The sequence below is a fragment of the Cajanus cajan genome, chromosome 5, assembly GCF_000230855.2.
Source record: "Cajanus cajan strain Asha chromosome 5, NIPB_CcT2T_4, whole genome shotgun sequence".
Taxonomy (NCBI): Eukaryota; Viridiplantae; Streptophyta; class Magnoliopsida; order Fabales; family Fabaceae; genus Cajanus; species Cajanus cajan.
This window is the reverse complement of record NC_138521.1, coordinates 21,969,750-21,981,650: the sequence shown is the minus strand read 5'-3', so window position 1 is coordinate 21,981,650 and position 11,901 is coordinate 21,969,750.

The window sequence follows — 11,901 nt, the reverse complement described above, 5'->3', positions numbered from 1 at the left end:
AATTGAATTCAAAATTATCACATAATTAGAAAGATGATTTTTATGAATAGTAAAGAAAAATTAGAATATTACAAAGACAAACAGAAAATTCGATCGAAAAATTCAATTAGAAATTACATCAATTCAAGATTTCAATTTCTACGGTAAAATTTTCACGGTTTAAATTATAACAAAATTCATAATCATGAAGAATGGAAAATGGACCTAGAACGGAGAAGAAGACGAAGAGAATTCGTATGCTAAAAATAAATCGAGAACTCAAATTTTACCGTAGTTCTTGAAACCTCGAATTGGATGAACGAATTAGTCACACATCTTCATCAAGATGCTGCAGTTCCTTTGTGTGGAAAAATGAAAAGAGAAAATCCCAAGAGAGAGAAGAGAGAATTTAGAGAAACTTGTAGAGAAAACGACTTTATAATTTGAAAAATGAGTATAAAGTGTACATAGTAAGTCTCACAACACCTATTAATAGAGAAAGATAGTGAGACTAACCTATGTAATTAAAGGCCTAACCCACTTAATCAACTAATTACATCACTAAATAAATCCTAACATTACAATCTAAAAACAAAGAGAAAATACTACACTAGGCCGCAATATTGCAATGCATTTTTGGGTTCCTTAACAACTGAACTGTCCTTTGCTTCCAACATAGAAGTTGTAGAACTCTCTTTTATATTTTCATAGACACCAAGAACATCCAAATCCAATATCGGAAGCTCCATATATGACTTGCACAAGAACGAAGTGTAAAAGTGGGTAACAATCTAAAAATTGAGTTAAAATTATAACAATGATTAAATAATATCACTATAGTAAATATAAGTCAGAACATGAATATAAGACACATACAAAGGTTAAAAGGACTAAATAAATACATATAAAGTTTTTTTTCCGAAATATCAATTAATCACTTAATAGATGTGATTTTTTCCCTATTGTTGGAAGTCAGGTTCACAAGCCTTTTTACATGTATATTCTTTTTGTTGAATTGTTCACATTTTAAAAAGGTGGAAAATATTTTGTACGTGCGACAAGCAAACATATTGTTTTGATGCTAATATCTCATTTTTTTTCATCACTTTCTTTTTCTCATTTCCTTCAATAACGGAAACCTGATTGGCTCAAAGGTATCTTGCAGTAGAAAGAAGAAATATAGACAAACGCGTATCCACAAGTCAAAGCATGCGTGTGTTAGAGAAGGTACACCTACTTTTCAAAAAAAGACAACGCCTCTACAGCTACAATGACAAAAGAGTACATAAATACCTAGGTTATGATTTAAGTCAGACATAGAAGTGAATGAACTACGCAAAAGATTTCACGTAACACAGATTTAGTAAGCAAACATTTAATGAAAGATCAAATGTATTAAATGAAAGATCTATATGGGCATGAATGAACTACCATCAGCGCCAACGGGAAGCTCCGCTCAAATGGACACTTTCAAATTAAAACAACGGACAGATTCATCACAAGGCTATAAATATCAAGACCTAACAAAAAAAGAGAAAAGACAAGCAATAAGCAAAAGCCATCGTAAAAGCCAACTTACATCTCTTCCTGTACAGCCTTGTATATTTGTGTAAATCTAAGATAGCTTATCTTAGTGAGTGTTGAAAACTATCCTATCCTCTTTGTGAGAGTAATACACACACTCAAGACACATATCTCTGTAAAACTAAGGTTGCATACATTAGCGAGTGTAGAAACCATCCTATCCTCTCTGTGAGAGTTACATACACACTCAAAACATTTATTTGCTGTAAAAGCCTAAAAGGGTTAGTTAAAAGAATACTTTGGAAACAGATGTGGTTTAAGAATACTAGCGCTGACGAGAGAAGTTGGCGAACCAAGATGGTTGATAATACTTGGAGAACCAGAAGTGGTTTAAGAATACTAGCGCTGGCGAGTGAAGTTGGCAAACCTGAAGTGGTTGATAATACTTGTAATCCATTGTGATTAGTGGAACCCTTCGGTTAAAGGAGACTGAACGTAGCTCAGGTCGAGCGAACCAGTATAAAACTAGCTATTTGCACTCTTTATCTATTTTTTAGACGCTATTTTGTTTAGCTAACATATCATACAGAAAATTTTATCCACTGCTTGTTTTTCACTGCAACTATCTTCAGACGGAAAATACATTTACTTAACTTATTATTTTAAGAAACATTTTTCTTGTGTAGACGATAAACTTTTAAAGCGCAAAATCTTTTGTTAAGCCAACCTTGCACTATTCTTAAGTATACAAAATAATATTTCATTAGACGAAAAAGAGTCTTTTTGCGAAAAAGGTTCTAAAATTCCGTCGTTCACACACATTCAAACCCCCCTTTTGTGTGTTTTTTGCTAACTTCATATTTATGGAGTGATAAAAAGCTCATAAAATTCATAAAAAAAAGTCAAACAAAAATCCTAAACTCAAGAATCAATGTTAATCAACGAAATTAACACAAGAATGATAAAGTAAAAAAAAGTACCTATTAATATTGTCATTCACATAGAATCAATGTAGGTATTATATTGAAACATGTGATGAATAAAATAATATTTATAATAAGCTTTTAAGGAAGGAAAAAATATTGGCAAAAAGAGAATACCAAATATTGCTCTAATCACACATGTCCTTTTAAGTCGCTATTAAACTTCATCACTGTAACATCTCAAATTTTTTGCTAATATAATAGTATAATTATTATTTATTTTTATATTTATTGAGATTATTTTCTTATAATTATTTTAATTAATTCAATGGGTTTTATAGAATATTTTAGAGGATTTTAATAATTATGAGTATTTTAATTAAATAAGAAATATTTATGAAAATTATTTTGTATAATATTTATTAGAGAACTATGTATTCTTTTGATATTTTATTATAATAAGTATTTGAAGAAAATTATGTGTTTTATTGTAATTATTTATATATTTTATTTTAATTATAATTGTATTGGAAGAAATAAATATATTTTATATATTATATATTTGTTAATTATTAAATATTATATTTTATTATTAATAATTATGTTTAAGTTATCTTATAAAAGGAAGAAAGTGTGTTTAATATTATTATTATTTGAACAAGGGGGTTATCAAAAGTTACCTTACGCTTTATTCTCCTGACTTCTCTTTATTTATTTTCTTTCAATGCTATGAAGACCAAGGAGAACCAAGCGAAGGAGACGATCCAGGTTCTGCCCGTGATTCATCTTATGTTCATCTAGGTAAGGGGAGAGTGAGAAACCTCACTCGGAGGTGTGGGAATAACTATTGGTAGCAGGATTGGCCCCAAATCCCTTGCCTGATAGGAACAAACACTTTATATATGAAAGTTTTCTGTTTCGCTTTCTGATTGTTGCGTTCCTTGTGTGATTCTAAGTGTGAATATGTATTCAATTTCAAGAATAGATATGTTTTGATATGGATTAGAGTGCTCTATAGGTTTCTACGGGAAACTCTTGTTGCAACCAATAACGTTAACTGAGTAGCACTTTTATCTTTAACGTTATTGTGGAGATTTATTGATTAGTCATTTGCTAACTTGAATCTTTATGCAAAATCTATTTTTTTCGATAAAAATAAAAAACAGTTATCCTCCAAGTATGTTTTATTTTTAATGGCTAATGATATTAATTGAGTAGTTCTTCTACCTTTAATATCATGTAAATTATAAAAGTTTATAAAATAGTCATTTATTATCATAAGCTTTTATGTATAAGATAAAATAAAAATTATCATTTTATGAAAATAAAAATATTTATTAATAACATTAATCGAATAACAATTCTATCTGTAATGTTATTTAAATGATAGGGTTTAATGCTAGTCATTTATTAACTTAAATTCTTGTACTAAAATATTTTTAAAAAAAGATAAAATAAAATAAAAATATATAAATTCGTTATCTTTTGGTAAAATAAAATATTTCAAAAAATTAATAACGTTAATTCTATCTTTAGTGTTATTTTGATAGTTTAGCGATTATTTATTTATTAGCTTAAATTATTATGTAAATTTTTTTAATAAAAATACAAATTTTTTTTTTCCTTTCATCTATAAAGGTTATATATAAAAAAGAATAACAAAATATATTTTTAGGGGTAAATTAAATATTTATAAAGTTATGTAATTTTGCATAATTAATTATAGGTACTATTTTTACGGACGTCGTAGAGTGCTAATACCTTCCCTACACGTAATTGACTTCTGAACCCAATTTTGATTTTAAAGATTATTTTTTCAAAAGGGTTTTCCAATGCTTTTCTCTTAAAATAAAATATTGATGGTGGCTTCATAAAAATATATTTATACGTCACATCTCGTCGTGATCTCGGTTATGATAGATGGCAACTTCACTAGAGACTTTTGAGAGTCAGGCCTTATTAAATTAATTGCGTAAAAATATAATTTATAAATATTGATGTTACCCTTTATTTATTTCTTTTGTTGTTTTGTCTTTTTTTCTTTGGCTATGCATGTTTAGTTTGGATTTAAGCTTAAATTAGAGTTTTATTTATTTATTTATTTATTATATATACATTTTTCTTTACATCTCTTTTGTCAGATTTGGATAATTTTTAGGTTTACATGTCTGTTTGTTACCCCACACACCCACTAACACTTGTACCTCACACACTTTGGGCTCTATACCCGAGCCTGTGCGAACCTAATGTCGCAACCCGAAAATTTCCGATCTCGCGACCTATGATTTAGACATTCTTTCAAAAATCTCATCAATTAGGAATACCCGGACACTAGACTAATCATTAATTAATGGTTTTGAAAAATGAGTTCATGAAGTCGCCACCAATGTTTTACTCAAAACATTGAAAAAAGAAAAGGTTTTTTAAAGGTTCAATAATGGCCTTGATAACCAGAATTAGATTCGGGGGTCGGTTACATGTAGGGAAAATATTAAGCACCCCTACAACGCCCTTAATCAGTACCCTATGATGAAGTTAGCATTATAAAAATAATAATATAAATATTAAATCCCCTTTTATGGATGACTATTTACATGTTTAATTTTAAATTACACAGTTGACTCTAAAATGTTTACATGATTGCTTTTATTATAATAATTTTTATCAAATATAAGAAATAAAAGGGAAAGAAGAAGATTGACTGAAATACCTCTTGAACGAGCTCTATTGAATCTTCAAATATGAAGATTTTTAGGTGCTTTGTGATAACTTTTCACACTACAATATGCCTCACAAATCTCAAGAAATACAAAAAAGAGAGAGAAAGAGAGAAATTTTGAGCTCTAAGAAGTCTTGGACGAAATTTTGTGGCCCTGAGAACTGTTCCCAAACTTGCTATTTACAGACATCAGAAGTGTGTCAGAATGGCCCGTTCCAGATTCAGAATGGCCCGTTCTGGATTCGAACATTATGTGTTAATTTCGTATCCTGGAACGGCCCGTTCTGAAACCAGAACTGCTAGTTCCAGAGTTGAGTTTAACACAAAACTACCTATGCTAGAATGACCCGTTTCAAACTAGGGTTTTAGGCTTTTTTAGCAGTTTGGAACGGCCCGTTCTAGTTTAGGAATGACCCGTTCCAATGATGAGATTAGCACGTAAGGGCCTGTGCTAGAATGGCCCATTCCAAACTAGGATTTTTAGGCCTTTTGACTAGTTTGGAACGACCCATTCTGGTTTAGGAACGACCCGTTCTAGCCTGGGAACGACCCGTTCCAGTTTCAAAACGGTTCGTTCTAGGCTACTAAAATAAACTTTCTCAGGCTTTAAGCTTCCTTGTTGTCATGTCAAGTTGTTTTCATGCTTTAGGAGCTTCTTTCCTTCATAACAGAGGTCCATTTGCTTGTTTGTATGCCCCCGGATAAAATTGGGTGTCTACAACTGACCCTCTTTACTTGTCCTTTGGAATAGCTAGGTGTTGCTTTTCCAAAGGCAAGTAAAGATGTAGACATTTTGTCCGGGTCTTCTCTTTGTCTCTTTGTGTTGGTACTTCTACATTGCTTCCCTTGGATAAGTGTATTTGCTCATCTCCTGGCCCTTTAGAGCAACTAAGTGTTGGGTTGCCTACTCTATTGGGTAACAAGGGTGACAAACTATACAACTGATCTTCAGTCTTCGAGTAGATGCTCCATTGTTTCTCTTGTGATAGTGCGTTCTTTTATTCATAGCTTGTTGAAGAGGGAGTATTTTCGTAGCTCAGTTTCTCCAGGCTGGATTAACATTTAGGGCTTTAGCTGGCCTAATGCTAGTTTTAGGGTCTAGCAACCCTCTTTTTTGTTATAGTATTTTCGTAGCTCAGCTTCTCCAGGCTGGATTGATATTTTAAGGCTTCAACCAGCCTAATGCTAGTTTTAGGGTCTAGCGACCCTCATTGTTGTTATAGTGTTTTCATAGCTCAGTCTCTTCAAGCTGGACTGATATTTTAAGGCTTCAGCCAACCCCATTCTAGTTTTAAGGTCTAACAACCCTCTCTATTGTTGTAGTACTTTCGTAGCTCAGCCTTTCCAGGCTGGACTGATATTTTAAGGCTTCAGCTGACCCAATGCTAGTTTTAGGGTCTAGCAACCCTCATCTGTTGTAGTATTTTCATAGCTTAGCCTCTCCAAGCTGGACTGATATTTTAAGGCTTCAGCCAGCCCAATGCTAGTTTTAGGGTCTAGCAACCCTCATCTGTTGTTGTAGTATTTTTGTATCTCAGCCTCTCCAGGCTAGACTGATATTTTAAGGCTTCAGCTAGGCCAATGCTAATTTTAGGCTCTAGCAACCCTCTTTGTTGTTGTTGAGGATTTTGATGGTGTCTCCTCGTTGGTGTTGTGGGGTGAAAGACTGCCCCTAGGTGGATGGGCAGGAGATGTTTGATGTGCCCCTGTGTTGGTGGGCAAAGAAGTGGATGGCTGGCAGGGATTCCGATGTTTCCCCAACCACAGTGAGTATTGTGATGCCTTTCCAGGTGCCTACTTGTGGTAGGTTTTTTTTCTAAATTTCATTTTTTTAGCTTCAGCTCTTTCATGTTTGAAGCTTTCCTTTTTCTGTTATTTTTCTAAATGCTTCGACTTTTTCAACATTTACGAAGCTTGCCTTTTTCTTATGTTGTTACTTTTGCTCTTTATTTTCATCATTGGAGGAGGGATCTATTCCCATGATGTTATCTGCTGAATCTTTATTGATGAATATTATTTTAGAAGTCACTCCTGGCTTTGGTGAGGAAACCATTCCTGGTCTTGGAATTCTCTTAGATTATCCTTCATTTGGTGAAGAAGTAAGGCGTGATGGCCTTTTCATGCTTATAGGCTTGTTTGTTTGGTCGTTGAGCTTTTACAAGTACTTTGTCCTGATGACTCCTTTGACCCATAGAAAGTAGAATGCATGGATGTATGGATGCAATGAAAATGCAAGACAAGAATGATTTTATTATTTATTCCTTTTTTTGGGTAACGCCTTTCCATATGCCTTTACCTTATATGCATGCAATGCAATTTATGCTCATGTGTTTGTTCCTAAGCATGCAATTTTTTTTAATGTCAGAAAATTAACCTGTACGTGTTAAGGTTAATGTTGACGATTCCTTTCTGTCCATGCCATTTTTGATTATTGTCGGGATATGTTCTTTTGAACTCAAGGTTTTAGTGGCTCTTCAATTATCAATGTGTAGTCAAATGTCTCCAAACTCCGTTCGGGGACATCTCAATCTTTCCTCTGTGAGTATTCACTGTGCTTTTTCCGTGTATCTTTTCAGTACTATTTTAATGTCATAAGGGTAAAGAGAAAAGAAGAAAGGGGATGTTTGTATTTTTTCAAAAGGTTGTTAGAAGAGGATTTTTTCAAAAGGGGTTTTTAGAAGAATGGCTGGCCAAGGCGGGCTTTAGTGTTTATGGCTATTAAACAAAACATATTCACTACAAGGAAGTTATCGTTGTGTTTTAATCCTTTTTGGAAAGTGGAGTGATGACTTGAGTTTTTGTTTTCTTTAGATGATCCCCTTGAGCCGCCTTTCAGTTTTTGTCTTAGGTTGTTGCTTTGATGTCCTAACTTTTGCCTAGGTTACCCTTTTTGATTGTGGGCCCCCTAGCGGATCTTGCCCTAATTTTGCGCAACCCCCCTTTAGTGGGTTTCTACCGGACTTTCATTTTTGCAGTGTTTGTGTGGAATGCCCTATTTTGATTAAACCCAATCATGTTTGAATTCCTAATTGTTCATTTGTTATCCTTTCCATGCTATTATCGAGTAACATCTTTGTCGCAAATACATTTTATTTATTAAAGGTTAATGGTGAGGCCTAGAGTGAATATTTAAAGGGAGAAGAGAAATGAAAGAATGTTATGGCATTGAAGACAATTCTTTCAATTTACACGTGCCCCTTTAGCAATTCTCGAAGGCTTGTGCATGCCTCGAGTTCGTGATTCATTCGCAGAGAGATTAACCGAGGTTAATTGGTTGAACTACTTTAAGAACGCATTCCCACTTGCTTGAATGCCGGTGCTTTGAATTTGGAATGAAACCTTTATGAATTCTTGCTTTCAAAAAGGAATACTCGAGATGTCTTTCGGTTTTCAACTCAGACATGCATTTTTATTTTTATTTATCCCTAACTTTTTCATAGGACGTATCCTATCGAGATTTTGATTCTTTTTTCTTTGCCTTAATTTTTTCCTACAACGCCTATGTGGGTTTTCATCCTAGCGGGTCTTCATCATGCAATGCCTTTATTCTTCAATTGGGTTTTGTCTTGTAATTTCCTAAAAGCAAGGATTCATCCATTCTTGATCATTCCTCTTATCTCGGCAATTGTCGTTTCCGCATAGGGAAGTCTCGGTGTTTGAATCGTCAATTTGGGCGTGTGATGCCCCCTAGTCTTCTTGCGCAATTACTGGTTTTTAAGTGCTTCCAATTTGATGTATCGAGGTTGCACTTGATTACTCGTGATCTCATTATTTGATTAACACGCACAGGTTAGGTTTTCCTTTTTGTTCTTATTTATTATTTACAAGGAAGACATGTTATCTATATGAAGTGCAAAATAGGATGCAAAGGTGATTGAGAAATTCAATAAATATCATTCTCATTAATTTGTTTGTTTAGAGAACATTCTTTGTACAAGATCTTTTAGTGAACTTTGATGATGTTGTAGCAGGCTACAGAAGCTCATGCTTGAATGGTCCCTATACACATGCTTGCTCGTTCGTTGATTTGCAATTAGTCCTCGTTTCTTCTCAGATTCTCTTTTTGCTATTCCAATCAGAAGTAACCATCAATAGGATCTTCAGGTTCACCACTATTTTGATGATTGCCAAAATTTTCATCTTTATATACGAGGTTTATGAGTCAGAGAAGAAAGATGCGGTTTGGAGTGATTTGATAACGATTTGGAGGTGTAAGGGTGCTTATCATCAATTTTTCAAACTCTCTAAGTTCATGATTTCTCGTTCATCAGCGGAGTTTTCTATAGCTTCCCAAACTATGTTCTTTTGAAGCAAATTCTTTTTCTCTCTTTTTTTCTTTTGTTTGTTTTTGCTTCGATTTGTTTTTTGCATGCCTCCTTTTCGAAATTTCAAATAATCTCCAATTTGAATTGAGCAATGGCGTCTTTCTAGATTTGAAGAAGTTTGAGAAGATGTAGACTTTGCCTTCTGTTGAAAGGATGACGTTAGTCCCAAAGTATAGTAGGCCTCCTTAGTATAAGGGCACATGATTCTTGTACTTTAGAATGTTCTCCTTTCTCAAAGATCTTTGTATGCTATGTCTTAAGTTCCATTTTTATGAATGTATATACTAACCTAAAAGATGCATGATATTTATTCTTGCCTAGATTTTATCTCTTGTTTTTTTTACTAAGTTTTATGATGCATGACTTTTTTCTCTTTTTTTTTTTTTTTTTGCTATGCATTTTTTTCTTTTAAAACAAACTATCCTATATGATGCTTTGGGGTTTGGGTATACAGAAGGGAGTTAATAATTTTTTTATTATATTTTTTTTATTGATATCTGTTTGTTTGCAATTCTTATTCATTTGAAATAAACAAACACAAGAAATGCAGCACAGATATGCTCAAACAAATGTATACCCGCAAACAGTCACGTCCAAATCCTTGGTCTATGGTCCCTATCAAGAAAAGTGCGTTGTATAAGACAATTCTAATTATCCTCACTTTGGTCTTTAAAGGCTCCCAAGGTGCCCCCATTATTGGGACCTAGTACCTTTGTCACCGTCACTTGGCAAACTCTAAGGTCTATCGTAGTATTTCGGGCTAGAGTAATTGGTTATCACCTTGAGTGTGATTTCCAACAAGGCTCGCAGGCTCCAAGGCCAAACTTGGGCCGGTCGTACGTCAACCACTCCCTATGTTTAATACCCTCATGCCCACGGGTATAGGGGGACTGTTGTGTGGTAAGGTTTGTGTACAGTTATTATCTCAAACAAATGCAGAATTTAAACAGGCAAACAGATATCAAAGCCAAGCAAATAAAACAAATAAAGTAAAGGGGATTAAATATATAACTTATCAATTCTTCTTATGCTAGCTTTATCATTTTTATGGGCCTGACCCTCTTTAAACATCCCCAATAGAGTCACCATCTGTCGCAACCCAAAAATTTCTGATCTCGCGACCTATGATTTAGACATCCTTTTGAAAATCTCATCAATTAAGGAATGCCTAGACACTAGACTAATCCTTAATTAATGGTTTTGAAAAATGAGTTCATGGAGTCGCCACCAATGTTTTACTCAAAACATTAGAAAAAGAAAAGGTTTTTTAAAGGTCCAATAATGGCCTTGATAACCAGAATTGAATTCTAGGTCGATTACGTGTAGGGAAGATATTAAGCATCCCTACAACGCCCTTAATCGGTACCCTATGATGAAGTTAGCATTATAAAAATAATAATATAAATATTAAATCTCCTTTTATGGATGACTATTTACATGCTTAATTTTAAATTACACAATTGACTCTAAAATGTCTACATAATTTTTTATTATAACAATGTTTATCAAAGATAAGAAATAAAATGGAAAGAAGAAGATTGACTGAAATACCTCTTGAACAAGCTCTATTGAATCTTTAAATATGGAGATTTTTAGGTGCTTTGCGGCAACCTTTCACACTACAATATGTCTCACAAATCTCAAGAAATACAAAAAAAAAGAGAAAGAGAGAAATTTCGAGCTCTAAGGAGTCTTGGACGAAATTTTGTGGCCTTGAGAGCTGTGCCCAAGTATGTTATTTATAGACATCAGAAGTGTGCTAGAACGGCCCGTTCCAGATTCGAAATGGCCCATTCTGGATTTGAACGTTATGTGTTAATTTTGTATCCTGGAACGGCCCGTTCTGAAACCAGAATGACCTGTTCCAGAGTTGAATTTAACATAAAATTGCCTATGCTAGAACGACCCATTCTAAACTAGGATTTTAGGCTTTTTTAGCAGTTTGGAACGGCCTGTTCTAGCGTTGAGATTAGCGCATAACGACCTATGCTAGAACGGCCCGTTTCAAACTAGGGTTTTTATGCCTTTTGACTAGTTTGGAATGACCCGTTCTGGTTTTGAAACGGCCTGTTCTAGTTTAGGAACGACCCGTCCCAGTTTCATAACGGTCTATTCTAGGCTACTGAAACAAACTTTCTCGGGCTTCAAGCTTCCTTGTTTTCATGTCAAGTTGTCTTCATGCTTTAGGAGCTTCTTCCCTTCATAACAGAGGTCTATTTCCTTGTTTTTATGCCCCTGGACGAAATTGGGTGTCTACACCTAAGAATAGAAGGTGGCTCGATGACTGTTATTGAGGGGCTTGATGCTCACTTGATCGTTGTTGAGTTACTGCTCAGGTTGTTACTTGTAGAATGGGTTAATCATATTGAAAAGGTGTTCCCTACTTGTGATTGATTTATGTATTAGGTCCTTATTTATATGATAAGGGCAA